Raw genomic sequence first — 17,588 nt, 5'->3', positions numbered from 1 at the left:
CCAGCTCTGCACAGTCTTCAGACAACGAAACATCCCTGGGTAGCAGACCAGACCAAGGACATCCACCTGGCCTTTGATGGTAACAGAACCCTGCTACTGCAGGGCCATGGACCCAGATGTGCCCCCCCCCCAGTGGCAGCATAGGCTCTGTGCTCATCAGGTGGCATTAGCAGGTATCTACAACAGGCTGTTTCTCACTACCTTGAGTCTTCAGTTCTGCTTTTCTTCAATGTGCTCACATCTTTCTGTTTCTCTTTTCTTTCATTTCTCCACTACTTACTTGTTTTTCTTAGTAGTGCCCATGGTCTCTGAGTGTCTGGGGTCATCCAGGAGTAGTCTCAGGAGTGCTGTGCACTGCTCATACATTATGGTGCCACACATGGGTCATCTGCCCACTTCTAGGCCTGCATGTTGCCAGACTGTTGTTCATCTCAGGCTAACTCTCTGTCTGGACCCTTGGTGCTGTACTGGAGGTAGTCTTAGTCTTCCTTTCTGTAGTGAATGTTACATTAATCATTTAGATATTCATAGGTCAGAACACTGACTGTGGATATAGCCCCTGTCCTCTCGGCCACCTATTGATGTACATGTGAAAGAGCAGCCACATCTACAATGCCTCTAAGGGCAGCAAGCAGGAAACTTTTTAAAAAATCTTTGGTGTACATATGAAATTTCCACACCCATGGTCCTGGTGTTTAGGGGAAGAAGACCACGAAAAGGGAGAGAGATCCCATGCTCAAAAATAGGTGGGAAATTTTAGGCTGTTGATTGACAGAAGTCAATTTGGAGTTCATTTGATCTGTATGAGGTAGATTAGGTCCATTTATGAGAATTCTTAGGTTTATAAAAAGAGATAAAATTGTACCATTTTTTGTAATCTTGATGAAATATATATTGTAGAAAGAGCAGTAAATTTATATCTTTGTGTTAAAGTAATTCAAACAATAGCATAAACAGAAAGAAAGAAATCTTAAACACCTTTTTATTTATTTCAGATTCATAAATAAACCTTCACAACTTACTTAAGCTTCCACATCCTTAGACCTTAAAACACTACCTTAGACCATCTTACAGGCTCTCGCGGGTTAGCTTTTATAGTCTCAGATCTTTACACTTGCATTTTATACCTTAGAACATTGTTTTAGATTTTATAACTTCAAGCCTTTATAACTTGGTGTGTAGGAATACGAGGGCATCATACAGTGGAGGTGGTAATATTTTGCTGACATACATTGCAGGTTTGAGTTAGGTTCTTTTCAAAAGGTCTTATCTAATGAGGTGAGAGTCAGATGGTTTTGAGGAAAGGATAAAAGTGATTTATTATTAGAGTGAAATATTTGGTGTAAGTAGAAGGTTATGTCCTGTGCTAAAAGACCGTTATATATGTTGTTTTCTGGGTTTTGTAGTAGGGTGGTCCAGAGAGAAGGGTGATGAATTGTAAGGGAGAAAAAGGCAGCTTGACAGGCTGTCATGTTGGTGTGATTATTGCCTTTACTGATGATGGAGGGGTCTGCCTCATGTGCCTTGCAATGAACCCAGACAATTTGAGAAAACAAAAGTAAGACTTTGATGAGTATATGAAGAGTTAGTAATTGAGTGGTCTTTTGTGTTTGAAGTCCTTGTTTCTTCCAGATGGTCAAGTGTGTTAAGGAAAATATATATAGAGTCTGTATACTCCATCAATAAAGTACATTTGGCAATTTGGAAGACTCTGGTGAAGGCTATTAATAATTGATAGTGTGTGGGGGTGAAGGAGGCCCCCTTGATGATAGCATAATCTGGAAGCACTGTGTATCCTGCAACATTGTGGCCTCTTGGGAGAAGAGAGGGGCATATGTATAAAGAGTATAAGAAGAAGTTGCTAGAGGAGCCTCTTTATGTGAGAGGGATGAGGGAGGAGATGATTGGGAGTCTCTGGATAGGAGTGAACAGGGTCTGGGAAATGTTGTGTTGTGGTAAAGGGAAAACACGGAGGAATTGCATTAGGACAGGAAAGAAATGAGGGTAATGAGTTTTTGATAAGAGAAGTTTGGAGGGATAGACTCTAAGGGAGGTGATGAGAGGGTTTGGAATCTTTGTAAGTCAGAGAGAGAGAGAGAGAGAGAGAGAGAGAGAGAGAGAGGAATACAATGTGAAGGGGAATCCCAGTTAGTTTGTTTGATTTAGAGATGAGCAGAGATTTGTGGCAAGAGCCCTTAGGCAGGGATGCCACCCTAGAACAATGTTTCTTAGATTCTGAAGAGGTAAGTTACAGGGGTAAAAGTCAGTACTAGAAAGTGTTCCAAGACTTATGGGCATTGCTCTTTGGAAGTGTAAAGATGGAAAGTTCTGCATAGATTTGGAGGCTGAGGGCCAGGGTTGAAAAAAGCTTTTGTATGTTTGTTTAAGGAATTGCTTATCAAGAAATGTTCATGCAGAAGCAACTTAGTATAGAGGATGTAGAAGTGAGTATCCAGAGACCCATGAACAGAGGAAATAGATCCCCCCTCCCATGAAAAGCTGTTCCCATTTTGTTGAGGGCAGAAATAGGCAAGGGGATTTTGAGTGAAGTGTTTGTGGGTTGGAGTGAGAGAAATTCCAAGATAGGTGACTTTAGGAGAGGAGAATTTAGCTTTGGAACCCCTGGAACTGAGGAAAGTAATGAGTGAGGCAGTATTGGCTGTCTGAGAGGGAAGGACTACAAAGGAGGAAGCTATTGACATATTGTAGCAGGCAGGAGAATATCCACATACTAAAGCAGGAGGGAGGTCATCCACATACTGTCGCAGGCAGGAAGGAAAAGGGGGAAATAGACCAGTACCTTAGTGATTGCCTGGCCAGAAAAGGAGGAACTGTGTTTGAATCCTGGGGAAAAGACAATCCAGGTTGTTGGGCTTGGTAATTATGAGAATCTGTCCAAGTAAAGGCAAAAAAATTATATCAAGTATGAACATCTAGGGATATTGAAGGGAGAAAACACCTTTAAGGTCTAGGATTAAGAAGTGAGTAGGGTTTCCAGTAGTCATGGAAAATATAATGTAAGGTGGATAGGGACACAGGCAGTGTTGATGAAGCAGAGGCCTTGAATAAGTGGAAGGTTCACTTAGGCTTTTGACTGACCATGGGAGTACTGTAGGTGAAGAGGTAGGATGTAGAATCCATTTAGTTAAAAGATATTGAATGATGGGTTGGAGGCCTCTGAGACTGGTGAAGTGTAAGGGGCATTGGAGTTTGGAGATATAGGCAGAAGGGTCTTTGCACAGAATATCAAAAAAGCTTATGAACAGAGAAGAAAGTCTGAGTGGGAATTAGACGAGCATAAGAGGGGTATGAGTGGGGGTGATTGTGGGTAATCAAATAATCAAAATACGTTGAAAACATGTATAAAGTTGTCAAAGAATTTCATAAGGTTCACAGGATAAGATCATTTCCCATGTCAAAAAGTCTTAAGGAGTGACTGGGCTGACTCTGGTGACATCATTCTCATTTCAGTAGGATGGCCAAGCTGAGGATACTCTGGCAGCAATATCAAGTTACTTATTTATCACAAAATAAACAAAATCTGGAACAGACTTCACAATGAAAACTTAGTTGCCACTTTAACTTTCCAGTGTATTTAACTACTCATTTCATCTTTAAGGTGAAATTCAACTTGCCATGAATAATCCAGGTGAAGAAGGAATTATGGTGAGCTCAAATTAAACCCAATTAAATATATGCATGTCAACCCAGCAGAATGGAGTTTTGTGAACAGTGATGTAGCCTTGGTTTGACACTTAACATGAGAATTTAAAATCATATTTCAAGAAGTCCAGAAATATTGTCACTAGCTTGGTATTTTCATAAGTCTGTTTTTGGTCCTTCAAATGGGATGCATAGAACTATAATCCTTCATTCAAATTAAAAGTATTTTTATCATGTCCCTTCATGACTTTTATGGGGCTTTTATGGGTCTTTTTCAGGCACAGATGCTCACATACTAGCTTCACACTGTATGCATACTACCACTTTTCACAGCACATACACTTGTGAGCAACTAGTCTCAAGAACTGAGCAGAAGGGACTGCACACAGGACTCAGGAGTCTTAGAGTATACGCCGCATTTTCAGACCGCCATGTTGATAGCTCCTCATCACTTGTAACTTCAGCTCCTCTGGCTCAAAAATTTACTAAGATCAGAGCTATGTCCATCAAGCCATAGAGTGAATCATTTGTTTTTCAAAACAACATAGAATATCCACCCTGATCCTTTTGTCCTCCTTTGTTAGTATGATAAAAGCAAACCAAAATAAATGTTATTACTTACAGGTTTTCAGAGAACACAAACATGGACCCTGCTCCATGGTTTTAAAAGATTCTCTCCAAATGGACTCTCATATAATTAAGATTATTTTATTCTGTAGGCTTTTGTTGCTTATCTGTGTGTGCACATATTGTATCAGTTATACACAGTCCCTTTCAGGGTAAACAATGAACATTCATTAGAGCTTGTGTAAGCAGTGTGCATCCCCAAACAATAGCCATTCAATGTGGAGCAGAGAAGCCGAAATGTTGCATATCCATTGACCAGATGACTAATTTTTAGGCAATTAATACTTTTAATTGCATAAAGACTTTAATCCGTAACTGAGGAAAAACAGCCTTTCTTGGTCCCAAAATATGAGAGGAGAAAGTTCAAAGTATCTGAAATCCATGAAGCAGTGATAAGAAAGCAGGATCTGGTAGCTCTGTGGTTTTCTGGATGTACACACACACACACACACACACACACACACACACACACAGACACACACACACACACACACACAAAATTAACTATGTATGACAGTAACACATGATCATGGTATATGAGACAAACACTTGCCTTTAAAATTTTCTCTTGTGACTTCCTAGCAGTTGTCCAGTTGTAACTCTTTCTAGGAGAGTCAGAGTTAAGATTAATTCATGAGAATGTTCAAAGAGATTGTTCTACAGTATGATCAATAGTCCCAAATATTAATAAGATGATGTTCTGCATTGCAGCATGAACTCTCATTAAGTGCTGTGTTACTGTGTGTTTAACAGTGAGTAAGAGCAGTATTATAACTGCTGTTAGGATAAATTTTGTGTCAGTATTGTTTTAAGAAAGAAAGAAAGACAGAAAGACAGAAAGACAGAAAGAAAAAAGGAAAAAGAAAAAAAAAGAGAACAAGCAAAATCGTACCGGAATGTAAAAGGGTGTAAGAGTTAGAAAAGGACACACTTGTGTCTCCATCCAGTCACGATGGACATCCTGAGGTCTCAGGCCTACCTAACCCCACCCTACAACCTTGTACATTTTTGGTCTTTATCCCAGTTTAGCACATAGGAGGTCAATGTGGTGACAGCATCATTTTTAACCAAACCAGAAAACTTCCTTAAGTAATATGATGCTGATCAGAAGTGGAGGTGCATAGGTTTAAAATGCCTGTGAGATCCCTGAGCCCACACATCGTTCATCTCCATCCAAGGGCTGTGTCTGCTCTGCCCTCCTCCAATCTGAACAGCCTTGCTGGGAAGATGCCACCAGTCCTGATACTCCTGACCCTATTTCTGTCTCATGGAGCCAGAGCAGGTGAGTGAACACCCCTGTCCCTGACGTGCCACTCCACGTCAACTTCTGCTGCCTTTCTGCCCTGCAGTGGTCAGGGATTGTCCTGACACTGAACCCAAGAGATTTCTGAACATCAGGTTCCATACCAAACCAGACGTGGAAATCTGACACTGGACTGATTTCCAACAAGGTCTGAAGAAGGGAGATGCTTTCAGAAAACTTAGTAGGCACTAGTTCTCCTGCTTTTTCCCATCTCCTGGAGACTGGATCATCCTTAGAAAGAGATGTGGCAGAGAATGCAAAGATACAAAAATGTACATCATTAACTTGACTTCAGACTAGGGAAAGGGGAGCTTTAATGAGATTTAATATTCAGCCATGATTATTTGATGTGCAATGAATCCAGTCTTCAAAAGCCTTGGGGAACTGCAGGCTCCATTTTCAATCACCCACCCTCCACCCCCCAGATCTACCCTCCTGACCTCAAATATTACTCCAAGACACTAAATATTCTAGCCTTTTCTTTCAGAGGAGATCATCAGAGGCAATGAGGTCAGTCCGCATTCCGACCCCTACATGGCATATTTTGAGTTTCTCAATGATAATGAGAAGAAGACATTCTGCGGAGGCTTCCTGGTGAGAGACAACTTTGTGCTGATGGCTGCTCACTGCAGAGGAAGGAGAGGAGTAGCAGCCAGCCCACATTTTCTCAGACACACACAGGAGCTTCTGTGCTCCCTGTCCCCTTCCGGGCCACCACTAGTCGTCTCTATCTCCGTCCTGCAGAAAGGAGAGACACCACGACATTCTTCTCAAAGCAGTTTATTCAGGAACCTTTCTTTCTTCATGCAAGCAGCTCCCTGTGAGTTCTCACTAGAAGGCAGGATTGTGAAAATTGATGTCTGACAAGAGGCACATTTGAGGTAGAAGAGTGAGAGGTTACAGCAAGCAGTAAGCTTTGTGGGGAGTGGGTGTGGTAGCAATCCCTAGATGGCACCCGGGACAGTTGCCAAGTCTTATGACTATCACCTGACTTCCTCATACATCCAAAAGTAAGCCACGCCCATTGTGAGAGCTGCACAGGCACACCATGACACAAGATCAGGCCATTTGGCATGGACCTATGAACTGAGACTATGTAGACTGGACTGATGGGGCGTGTTTATGGGTTATTTATTAGGGAGTGTGCTTGGGCATAAGAGATTGCTGCTTGCATGCAGAAAGAAAGTTCCTGAATAAACTGCTTTGAGAAGAACGTCGTGGTGTCGCTCCTTTCTGCGGGACGGAGACAGAGACGACTAGTGGTGGCCCGTAAGGGGACATACGTTCAGAACTCATCGCAGTCAGGGTGGCAGTAAGTTCCCAGGTAAGTGGGATGAGCTACGCTCTCGGGTTGAGACTATAAGGTTCCCAGTTTTGGGACAAGTTGCACCAAGCGCAATGGGGAACTCGACCTCTGCTCAGACAGTTCGCCAGGCCCTCAAGGATTTGTTGAAAGCGAAAGGAATCGGGCTAAAGAAAGACATAGTGGAGAATGTTTTAAAAGCAGTGGACCAAGTTGCTCCATGGTTTCGTATAACAGGACACCAGACAATGCCCAGTTAGGAAAAATTAGGGAAAGACTTGAGGTTTGCCGAGGAGCAGGTGGTTTTACTAAAAAGAGTAATGCCAATATAGAAATTAGTGAAAAATTGCATAGGAGACGAGGAAAGATGTGGTGCAGAGCTAAAAAAGGGCAATGAGGAGATAAGTCAGGTTAGAGAGGAACGCTCCCAAAAATCGGAGACCGAGGGAACTTCTAGCGAGGGAGATATGTCGAAAGACGATCTGGAGAGCATTGCAGACAGCTTAGAGAAAGTAAAACTGAAGGTAAAGCCATCAGCTCCGAGGCTGCCTCATCCACCACTGTACAATTATGGCGGGGTAGAAGGATGTAATCTACACCCAAACACCTGGAGGGAACTGTGATCCCAATGCTTCCCTGTGTTTCAGAATGCACAGGGCAATTGCACACATGAGCCCCTAGATTGGAAGATTGTCCAAAGACTGGCCGAAGGAGTTCGAGCATACGGTGTTACTGCTGCTTATGTAGTGGCGCAGTTAGAATCCTTACATCGCTTTTGTATGACTCCTAGCGATTGGCAGAATCTGGCTCGTGCCTGTCTGACATCAGGACAGTATTTGGACTGGAAGGCATACTTTATTGAGTTTGCCGCCAAGCAGGCTGTGGTCAACGCTCGTAACGGGCAGCAAGTTTGGGATCAGGACATATTGCTAGGACAAGGGAGATTTGCGGCAGCTCAGATCAATTATCCTCTTCAAGTATATGAACAAAACAACACCATAGGGACTAGGGCATGGAAATCCCTTCCTAATAGAGGAGAGGTGAGCGGAAAATTGACTAAGATCATCCAGGAACCCAACGAGCCCTTTACAGATTACGTGGCTTGTATGGTGGAGGCAGGAGGCCAGGTCTTTGGGAATCCTGATATTCCCATGCCACTGTTGAAACAGCTTATCTTTGAGCAGTGTACTAAAGAGTGCAGACAAGCTATTACTCCATATAAGGGTAAAGGCTTAGAGGTGTGGATGAACTCTGCAGGGACTTGGTGGGGGGGGCTTTGTCTAATTCAGGGTTGGCTGCTGCCATCATGCAGATGTCCCAAGGATGGAAAGGCCAAAAGAATAATAACTGCATAAATGTGGGCAGCCTGGCCATATGAGGCACCAATGCCCACAGCTAAAAGGAACAGGGGGTCAACGGCCTAAGATCCCTGGACTATGTCCCAAATGCAGAAAAGGTAATCACTGGGCCAATGAGTGCCGGTCGGTTAAGGACATTCACGGGCAGCCACTTAATAATGGTGCCCGGCCAAAAAACTTAAGGAGGGGCCCCCAACCCCAGGGCCCGCAAATATATGGGGCAGTATCAGAAGGATGGCCCAACCTGAATCCTCCGATGCAATGGGGCCACCCCGGAGAGCAACAAAAGGAAGTGCAGGACTTGACCTCAGTTCCACCACCAGACTCATATTAACGCCCCAAATGGGAACTCAAATAGTGGATACAGATTTTAAAGGCCCTTTACCTGCTGATACAGTGGGATTGATTTTAGGAAGAAGCTCTGTTACCATGCAAGGGTTAATGGTTCATCCCGGGGTGATTGATCTGGATTTTACCGGGCAGGTTAAAATAATGGTGTCTTCCCCTAGAGGCATTGTTGCTATATCTCCTGGTGATAAGATAGCTCAATTGCTCCTTTTACCTAGCTATCACTCTAAATTTCCTGCTAAAAATTTGAAATGAGGGCTTTGGCTAACCGGGGTCTCTAACATATTTTGTTCCTTGGACCTTGACACCCGGCCACTCTTAAAACTGTCTATTGAAGGGAAATCCATATCTGGCCTCCTAGATACTGGTGCTGATCGTAGTATCATCAGCATCAAGGATTGGCCCACTGGCTGGCCAAGACAACAGTCAGAGCAAACACTGAGAGGACTAAGATATACTCAAATGCCGGAAATGAGCTTTCGTATCCTACATTGGAAGGATGATGAGGGACATTCTGGTGAGTTTCAACCATATATATTGGCCATTCCAGTGTCTTTATTGGGTAGTAACCTGATGAAAGAAATGGGCTTTATTTTAACTAATGAAGGGCGCTACAGCACGCAGGCCCGCGTTATGATGATGGGAATGGGCTATGTATCTGGAAAGGGGCTAGGCTACTCTTTACAGGGCAAAGCCTCTCCTGTGATTGTCCACAAAACGACTGATCGTGGCGGGCTGGGTTTTTCATAGGGACCACTGAGGGAGCTTTACCCATTACATGAAAAACTGAGCATTTGGTGTGGGTTCCTCAGTGGCCACTTCCCTCAGAAAAGTTGAATGCTGTCCAGGAATTGGTACAAGAACAGCTAAAATTGGGCCATATACGCCCTTCTACTTCCCCCTGGAATACTCCTATATTTGTTATAAAGAAAAAATCAGGGAAATGGAGACTTTTACATGACTTGAGAGAAATAAATAGACAAATGGTTTTGATGGGCTTGGTACAGAGAGGGCTGCCATTGCCATCTGCTTTGCCCAAAAATTGACCTATAATAGTTTTAGATATTAAAGATTGTTTTTTTCTCAATTCCTTTGCATCAGAATGATACATTTAGGTTTGCCTTCACTGTTCCTTCTCAAAATCATGAAGAGTCTGATAAAAGGTTTGAGTGGACGGTTCTGCCACAGGGTATGGCAAATAGTCCTACTATGTGTCAACTATATGTTGATACAACCTTAAAAGAAGTTAGACAGAGGCTTCCTAAGGTGAAATGTTATCATTACATGGATGACATCCTTATTGCAGCTCCCAGAGAGGAGTTGCTTGATGAGGCGTATAGCTGGGTGGTTGCACAGTTAAGGGAAAAGAACTTAGTTGTGGCCCCGGAAAAGGTTCAAAAGGACCTGGTAGTAAATTATTTAGGGACAAAAATAACTACAAACTCTGTGTCCCCTCAAAAGATCCACATTCACACTGATGAATTATGTACATTAAATGATTTTTCAAAAATTATTGGGAGACATTCAGTGGATCCGCCCTCACTTGTCTTTAACCAATAAACAACTACAGCCACTATATGACCTCTTACCAGGCGATACCGATTTGAATTCTCCCAGATGCCTTAATGATGCTGCCACAGTGGCTTTGAGTTTGGTGGAGCAGGGCATTCAAGTTGCTACTTTGAAGCGCTGAGATGAGTCACAGCCTATTGCATTGTGTATCCTGCCAACAGAATTACAGCCAACTGGGGTCTTATGGCAAGGGGCTCCCTTGCTCGGGACACATCCAAAGATATCCCCAGCCAATACACTTGTTCATTATCCCACCTCAGTGGCTCAGTTAGCCTTGCTTGGCATTCAGCAATGTATGCAGTACTTTGGCATCCCAGCGAAGGATTTGCTAGTTCCTTATAATGTAAAGCAGCTGGAAGTGTTGTCAGCCTCAATAGATGATTGGGCTATAGTGAGGTGCAGTTTTCAAGGTAACATTGATAATCATTTTCGCAAGGATCCAATATTGCAATTGATTACAGCTCATCCTGTGATTTTTCCTTATATTACTTCTAAACATTCCTTAACGGATGCTCTGCTCATCTTTACAGATGGTTCCAAGATGGGTTGTGGAGCATATGTAGTTGCAGGAGCCGCACCACTTACTATACAATTTCCCCCTGCATCAACCCAAATTATTGAGTTACAAATTGTGATTAAGGTGTTTGAATTATTTCCAGGCCCCTTTAATTTGATCTCTGATAGCCAATATATTGTTAATATGTTACAATGTTTGGAGGTGGTGGGCAAAGTTAATTTAAAATCTACCATTGGAAAATTGGTTCTAGCATTACAAGACTTAATTTTGTATAGGTCTTCACCTTTTCTTTGCACAACATATCCATGTTCATACCAGGTTGCCTCGACCCCCAGCTGAGGGGAATGGTATTATAGATAAAGCCTCAAAGGCATGCATGGCCTTTTTCGTTGCTTCACCTGTTGCATTGGCTCAAGATTTTCATTCACATTTTCATGTTAATTCAAAGACCCTGTCATCCCGCTTTAATATTTCTCAAGCAGAGGCAAGAGATATTGTAAAAATGTGCCAAACATGTGCCCCATTATTGCCTCAGACTGGAGTGGGGATCAATCCAAGTGGGTTGGGCCCTCTACACCTATGGCAAATGGATGTTACCCATTTTCCTGAATTTGGAAAATTAAAATATCTTCATGTACCCATAGATACAGCTTCGGGAATCATTTTTGCCTCTCTACATACAGGAGAGAGGGCACGTCATGTGATCGCACATTGCTTTGAAGCTTGGGGTGCCTGGGGCCAGCCTAAAGAATTAAAGACTGATAATTGACTGGCTTGTATCTGCCTCTTTTGTGTCTTTTTGTAAAATGATGGGTGTTCGATTGACCCATGGATTACCCTATAACCCTCACGGTCAGGGTATTATTGAACGAGCCCATCGCACCCTAAAAGAATGTTTAATTAAACAAAAGGGGGGAATTGCCTCCGCTGGCTCCACCCCTAGGGAATGATTAGCCATTGCTCTCTTTACCTTGAATTTTTTAAATGAAGATAAGCAGGGTCAGGTTGCAGCTGAGCGTCCCCGCAACCCTGATGCTTCTTTAAAAGGCATGGTCATGTGGAAGGACATCCTAACTGGTACTTGGCAGGGCCCTGATCCAGTGTTGATTTGGGCACGGGTGTCTGTTTGTGTGTTTCCCCAGAATCATCGGCAGCCGCTGTAGGTCCCGGAGAGGCTGACCAGAGTGGTCCAAGTTGAACGGAAGGAGGATACTATGGATGTTCCTAGGGTTGCTGATGCTTCCTGTGGCGATGGATGAAGACCTACGCTGGGGACTTTTATCTGTATTTCCCAAACCCCTGCCATTGATGTATTCGGCACAAGTGTTTCCCCGGTTTTTCTCTTCTATTGCTTCGTTGCAGTTACCCTTTTTGTCATTGGATGGAGAAATAGCTCCTGTGAATGATTTATTGCAGCTTCAGCTGAAGGGATTGCTATGCTTTCAGATGATTCAAAATATTTCTCAGAATAGTGATTGCATTCAAATGTATAATCAATCAGCTACATGGTTTGGCATGCCTATCGATAGTTCTACCAAAGCTAATGCCACATGGATTCGAGGGGTGTGGCCTGCAAGTATTTCAAAAGGCAATGATACCATACCTTCCCAACCTAGATGGGCTCCCTTTTGCAAGGGAACCCGTGAGTCACTTCTGCCATGGACTGGGTGTCAGGCTAGAAAGGCAGCATGGGCTGTAAAGAAGTATTTTACCTTTTCTCTTTATATTAGCACAGCCCATAATGAATCATTTTCAGGATATAATTGGACCTATCCAAATCCTGCTCAGTCAGTAGCTTGTAATCCTTTCAATGTGTGGTTGTTGTGTGGAGTGAATGGTAGTTGCACAGATATCTCTCCTCTGAGCATGTTAGTGGGAGGGGGTTGGGGTAATGTAAGCTTTCATTAGAATGGATTCATAGGGTTTAAAACCTCTGTTTCTCAACTTGCTTATGGGCTTAATGTTTCCTTTAAGGCTACGCCTGTCTGTATGTGGCCTCCTTTTGTGTTTATTGTCTATAATGGGAGTTATGATGATAATGTTGTTAATTGTAGTAGTGGTAGTTGTTCGATAGTATGTGTTGGAATGCATCTGCATATTCTTTAGTTGTTGTGACTAGGATGCCTCGTTTTGTACCCTGGCCTGTTCATGCTTCTTCTGCTATGACTTTGTTTAGGCAAAAAAGGGATTTTGGCATCACTGCAGCCATTGTTTCTGCTATAGCAATCTCTGCTGCCTCAGCCACAGCTGTGGCCGTATCCCTTACCTCAGTAGTACAGACTGCTGCTGTTGTGAATAGTTTATCCGCAGGTGTTGCAGAAGCTTTGAATTTTTTGCACAACTCATCTCAGTATATTACAGGAAATTGGTCTCAACATTTTGACGGACTAGATCGGGAGCTTAGATGATCCATCGTCCATATCAACTCCACCCGTGTGGATGTGTCTTAAGCTGGAGGTCTGGCCGATTGGATCACCACAGCTGCCCCTCGGCTATAAGAATGGGCAGGACTTGCTGGCCTCACCCTGTGCTTGATTCTAATGAGCGTTCTGGACTTTTGGTGCATTTGCTGTATGTGGTTTCATCAATACAGAACTCAAGCCCTAACGATTCAGGCTTTTGCAGCAGTGGAGACAGGACAGTCTCCTCAAGTGTGGCTTGGCATGCTAGAGAAGTAGTCAATGATGGGTAAGACTCCCTGGATGTGTCACCAACCTAAGACAGGGATCAAACCTAAGATGTTTGTCTCCCGATGATGGGTAAGGGGCATTGCTGCAGGGGGCAACCTAAGACAGGCATTCTCTGTGCCAAAAACATAAAGAAGGGGGAGATGTGGGGAGGGGGTGTGGCGGCAATCCCAAGATATTGCCTGGGACTGCCGCCATATCTTATGACTATCACCTGACTTCCTCATACGCCCAAAAGTAAGCCACACCCATCGTGAGAGCTCCTCATGCACACGATGACACAGGATCAGGCCATTTGGCATGGACATATGTACTGAAACTACATAGACTGTACTGATGGGGCGTGGTTACGGGTTATTTATTAGGGAGTGTGCTTGGGGGTAAGAGATTTCTGCTTGCATGCAGAAAGAAAGGTTCCTGAATAAACTGCGTTGAGAAGAACGTCGAGGTGTCACTCCTTTCTGCAGGATGGAGATGGAGACGACAACACTTGAGTTGATCAATTACACTGGCAAAAGGAAAGCAGTGGTTGAGTTTGAAAGTTCATATTAGAAATTGATGCAAATTTCAGAATATTGCCTAGGTACAAGAGGGAGCCCCCAGGGATCTTTTGTTCTGAGAATCAGAGAACAGTAGGTCAAATCCTGAGGTCCTCCTGTGTCCTCAGGTCCCTGCAACTAGAATCTTACCCTGTCTATCTTGCCTTTTGCAGCTCCTGGACTGCGTCCGCTCTGACTCTGTCTCCCCTCCACATTCTGCTCTATTCACAGATCAATGACAGTCACACTGGGGGCCCACAACATCAAGGCTAAAGAGAAGACACAGCAGATTATCCATGTGGCAAACGACACTCCCCACCCTGCCTATAATCCTGATAAATGTTCCAATGACATCATGCTATTAAAGGTGAGACCTGCCATTCTCCCACCCCATACCTCCACACATCCTTCAGTCCTCACTCCTCATCCCAGTCCTAGTGACTCTGCTCTGCTTGGTGCAGGACTTCTCCCTGCCCTCCTTCTCTCATCTTACTTCTTCCCTCCTTCCATCCTGAGTTTCAATGTAACCCAGAGCGCCAGCCTCTTGGTTGAGCTGCTTTCTTCTGTCTTTTCTCTATCAGCTGGTGAGAAGTGCCAAGAGGACTAGAACTTCAACCTGCCCAGGCGCAATGCCCATGTGAAGACAGGGGATGTGTGCTACATGGCTGGTAGGGGAAAGATAACCCCACAGGGGGAATTCCCAAACACACTGCAGGAGGTTGAGCTGACAGTACAGAAGGATCGGGTCTGTGAGTCCCAGTTCCAACGTTCTTACATCAAAGCGAGTGAGATATGTGTGGGAGACTCAAAGATCAAGGGAGCTTCCTTTGAGGTAAGTTGGATTGCCTTCAACTCTGGGCTCAGTTGGAGGGTGAAGGAATCTGGGGGCCTACAGAATCAAACCTAAAGAGACTCACTGGCTATTATCTTTCTCTCTGGTAACAGCAGGAACCAGTAATGAACTATGGTCCCAGAGTTAACTTGAAGGCTTTGTTGAAGGTAGATTGTATAAAAGGATGTGTTTACAAAACAACACTTGACTGAAGGTTCAGGCTTCAGAAAGCTGGACTCCTGAGTGTGTCATAACCATGGCCAGATGTCTCCTCTGAGCAGACACATACTTTGTCTATGGGCTTCCCCTACATGCTGTGAGTCTATGTCCTTAACAGCCTGGAAACAAGAGTCCCACACACCTTCATAGAGAGTGGATCAGAGACCTGGGAAAAAGGCAGGGGCTGGCCTCAGGAGAGAGTTGCAGCCCTAACCATATCCAGTCACAGCTGAGAAGGCCAAAGACCCGGGCCTCCCCTTTGACCTCCCACAAGCAGAAATTAAAAGCTATGCTTCTCTGGGAATAGCCATAACATGAGAGAGGGCGAAAAAGTGCTTACCGTGTGCCCCCTCAATATACAGGAAGATTCTGGAGGGCCTCTTGTGTGTAAAAGAGCAGCTGCAGGCATTGTCTCCTATGGGAAAACTGATGGATCAGCTCCACAGGTCTTCATGAGAGTTTTAAGCTTTGTATCCTGGATAAAGAAAACTATGAAAAACAGCTAATTACAAGATGCAACATGGATCATTTCATGATTAACCATGTTCCTTATAGCTGAGTCCAAGATTGCTGTAGGACAGATAGCAGCAACTGAATAAAGTACGTTTTGTTTTTTTTTTTTTTTTCTGACTGGAAAGTCTGGTTCCATGTCCATTCACAGGGACCAACTCTGTTACGGTGGCCAACAGCACATTTTTACATTCTACTTGCCCCGTCTCCATAAATACATATATTCAAAGCTCAAGCAAGTCCAATGTTCAGCTCATTTTTTATTTTCCTAGTCTCTCCAGTACCTGCCCTTCTGACAGGACTAAAGTGAGCACCATCAAGAAAAAAGTTGGGTGTCTCCTGTCTTGGGGCTCAGAGTCACCTACTACCTACTCTGTGTCATATGGAAAACATGAGAGGGAAAGCTCGATTGTCTGTGAGACACAGAAGAGATAGCTGAAGTCACTGGTAGATAGGCCTTCATGGATAGGGTGTCTCTCTCCCATAGCTTCACCATTATTGGACAGCTATTGCATTGACCCTGTTTCTCCTCTAGGAATAGTTTTCTATCCTCCTGTGGAAACAAAGCCTGGCTTTCTTTACCCTCCCAGCTCCACCCCATCTCTTTCATTCCCAGTCAGCTAAGTCTAGAAACTTCTGTGCTTTAAAGTCCACAGGGTTCTGAGCAGGTCCTATCTCTTCGCCCTACTAAGGACACTCAATGCTGCATGTGATTTAGTCCATTAGGGCCTCAGCCCTGTGTTGACAGACCAGCTTGTCCCCTCTTAGAGAGGGTTCTCCCAAAAGCCCAGACCAGAAGTGAGATCACAGAGGGACCATGGAGGCCAGGACTTCAGTGTCTCTCCCCAAAACCTGTACCCCAACTCCCACCAATGCCCAGACCTAAGGAAGCCACTCCCAATCAGCTCCGTACCCTCCTGTGTGTTCAGTATCCATAGCAACACGGTGGTTCAGCACCATGGGTCCCTCTGAGCTTCTTCATCTCAGTCACTGCTGCCTCTAGGCTAAAATCATCTGAACCACATCCATCTTTTATGTCCCAAAGGTTAAAAGAACTAAAAAATTCCACTTCTTCACGAGTTATCACAGAAAGGTATGAGGTTTGGAAATAACTTCAGTCACTTACCTTCTAGTGGGAAGCTAGAGAGAAAAGCATGGTTTTACCTAGGGGAGGGGGCCATTGCTAGCAACCGCACAGCTGGGAAAGCCTGGGTGTGTTTATTCTAAAGAGAACATACATGACAAATGTGCAGGTTTAAGTCCTAAGAGATGCACATGGGCAAAAGCATAATTCATAAGCAGAAATGAGTGTGAATCAAGGAGGGGGTTAAAAAATGAAACTTGGGATGGAGAAGTAACTCTCCTATTTAGGAACTCTCAATGACTGCTGTGTCCATAGTGTGCAAAGTGTCCTGGGATTCTCTTCATGTTAGTCAGGTCTTGGCTTGAGGTTGTAGGAAGAATGTGTGCCTTTGTATTAAAAAATAGTCTCCCTTTGTTGGCTTCACATGCCTAAGATGCCGAAGCTTCCAGACTTGGGGCTCATACCTGTAATCCAGCACTAGGAATTCAGAAGCAAGCAGAACCCCATTAGTCCACTAAAAGGTGCTTGATTTAACTTAAGAAAAATGAAAACTCCAAGCAGCCTTGGTTTGAGGGTCTTGTAGCACCAGAAACGTCAGAGATGACATGACTTGTAGCTACAGCTTAATGTCTCTCCGCATTCCTACTAGGCACAATGATACATTCTCTTGTGAGATGCAGTAGAATTTCCCTTTGGATCCCATAACCTCCAAAGGCATGCCTGTACGTAGGAAGAGAAGTTAGTGCCACACAGTTTGAAAGGAAACTGGAAACCAATCTTTGCCCCGTTGACCCGTTATGGACCTAGCTCCTAAAGCAAACACAGATACAGAATCAAAGAACAATGCATGTTTGAAAGTCATACAAATATGTATTCAATGTAGGTGCTATATTACTTTGAGGCAGTGGTTCTTTGGCTTAAAATATTTTTGAAAATCACAATCATGTATCTTTAAGAAGGAGATAAAATATTTCTACAAAAGGGTTGTAGTTGAGCCAGCGTCAAACATACTAGGATAGAACCTGA

At 43.8% G+C, this 17,588-nt stretch overlaps 1 non-coding gene and 1 pseudogene across 1 annotated transcript; one reads left to right on the top strand and one right to left on the bottom strand.

Moving 5' to 3' along the window:
• Window positions 1-500: 500 nt before the first annotated feature.
• LOC120097250 (small nucleolar RNA SNORA17) lies at window positions 501-629 on the bottom strand. Its single transcript, XR_005494478.1, has one exon. It is a non-coding gene; the product is annotated as a small nucleolar RNA SNORA17 (small nucleolar RNA).
• Window positions 630-5,517: 4,888 nt separating this feature from the next.
• Window positions 5,518-15,474, top strand: Gzmc-ps1 (granzyme C, pseudogene 1; annotated as a pseudogene).
• The last annotated feature ends 2,114 nt before the right edge of the window (window positions 15,475-17,588 follow it).

The sequence above is a fragment of the Rattus norvegicus genome, chromosome 15 (genome assembly GCF_036323735.1).
Source record: "Rattus norvegicus strain BN/NHsdMcwi chromosome 15, GRCr8, whole genome shotgun sequence".
Classification (NCBI taxonomy): domain Eukaryota; kingdom Metazoa; phylum Chordata; class Mammalia; order Rodentia; family Muridae; genus Rattus; species Rattus norvegicus.
This window is presented reverse-complemented; position numbering and strand designations above follow the sequence as displayed.